Source organism: Perkinsus marinus (genome assembly GCF_000006405.1).
Source record: "Perkinsus marinus ATCC 50983 genomic scaffold scf_1104296954430, whole genome shotgun sequence".
In the NCBI taxonomy this organism is placed as follows: Eukaryota; Perkinsozoa; order Perkinsida; family Perkinsidae; genus Perkinsus; species Perkinsus marinus.
The window spans coordinates 1-1,046 of NW_003208148.1; the positions used below are offsets into that span (position 1 = coordinate 1).

The following is a 1,046-nucleotide window of genomic DNA, read 5'->3' on the forward strand; positions in this document are numbered from 1 at the left end:
GGTCTCGGTTCTCAATATAGACCAGTCAGGTATATAGACTGACAGCTGTGGGGGTTCGAACCCACGCCCTTTCGGACTGACGCCTAAAGCCAGCGCCTTGGACCACTCGGCCAAACTGTCGATAAGTGCTTCAGGATTCATAGCCAAGGTGATGCATCGCTCTGCCAAACCAGAGGACACAAAAAATGGATTGAACGGATTCTGCGAGGTGCGATGGCACAATATCGATCAAAAGGTTTTGGTCTTGCACTACCTCGCTTCTGAAAAGGTCTGGGTTCTCAATATAACACCAGTCAGGTATATAGACTGACAGCTGTGGGGTTCGAACCCACGCCCTTTCGGACTGACGCCTTAAGCCAGCGCCTTAGACCACTCGGCCAAACTGTCGGTAAGTGATTCAAAAATCATAGCGGAGAAGATGCGTTACACTATAGGACATGACACAAAAACGGTTCCGAACCGTTTCCGCGGAATGCGTTCTTCATCAAGTCACACGAAAAGAAATTTCTAACAGCTGTAGGATTCGAACCCACGCCTTTGCGGACTGACGCCTGAAGCCAGCGCCTTAGACCACTCGGACAAACTGTCGATGAGTACTTTAAGATTCATAGCCGAGGTGATGCATCGCTCTGCCAAACCAAAGGGCACAGAAATGGGTTGAACGGTATCTGCGAGTTGCGATGGCGCAATATCGATCAGAAGGTTTTGGTCTTGCACTACCTCGCTTCTGAAAAGGTCTCGGATTTTAATACAACACCAGTCAGGTATATAGACTGACAGCTGTGGGGTTCGAACCCACGCCCTTTCGGACTGGCGCCTTAAGCCAGCGCCTTAGACCACTCGGCCAAACTGTCGATGAGTGCTTCAAGATTCATAGCCGAGGTGATGCATCGCTCTGCCAAACCAGAGGACACAAAAAATGGATTGAACGGATTCTGCGAGGTGCGATGTCACAATATCGATCAAAAGGTTTTGGTCTTGCACTACCTCGCTTCTGAAAGGGTCTCGGTTCTCAATATAAGACCAGTCAGGTATATAGACTGACA

The 1,046-nt window shown here is 49.3% G+C and overlaps 4 non-coding genes across 4 annotated transcripts; all 4 read right to left on the reverse strand.

The window, feature by feature from the left end:
• Positions 1-39: 39 nt before the first annotated feature.
• Pmar_PMAR027457 lies at positions 40-120 on the reverse strand. Its single transcript has one exon. It is a non-coding gene; the product is annotated as a tRNA-Leu (tRNA).
• Positions 121-307: 187 nt separating this feature from the next.
• Pmar_PMAR027458 lies at positions 308-387 on the reverse strand. The gene has a single exon. It is a non-coding gene; the product is annotated as a tRNA-Leu (tRNA).
• Positions 388-508: 121 nt separating this feature from the next.
• Pmar_PMAR027459 lies at positions 509-588 on the reverse strand. The gene has a single exon. It is a non-coding gene; the product is annotated as a tRNA-Leu (tRNA).
• A 186-nt stretch (positions 589-774) lies between these two features.
• Pmar_PMAR027460 lies at positions 775-854 on the reverse strand. The gene has a single exon. It is a non-coding gene; the product is annotated as a tRNA-Leu (tRNA).
• Positions 855-1,046: the final 192 nt, after the last annotated feature.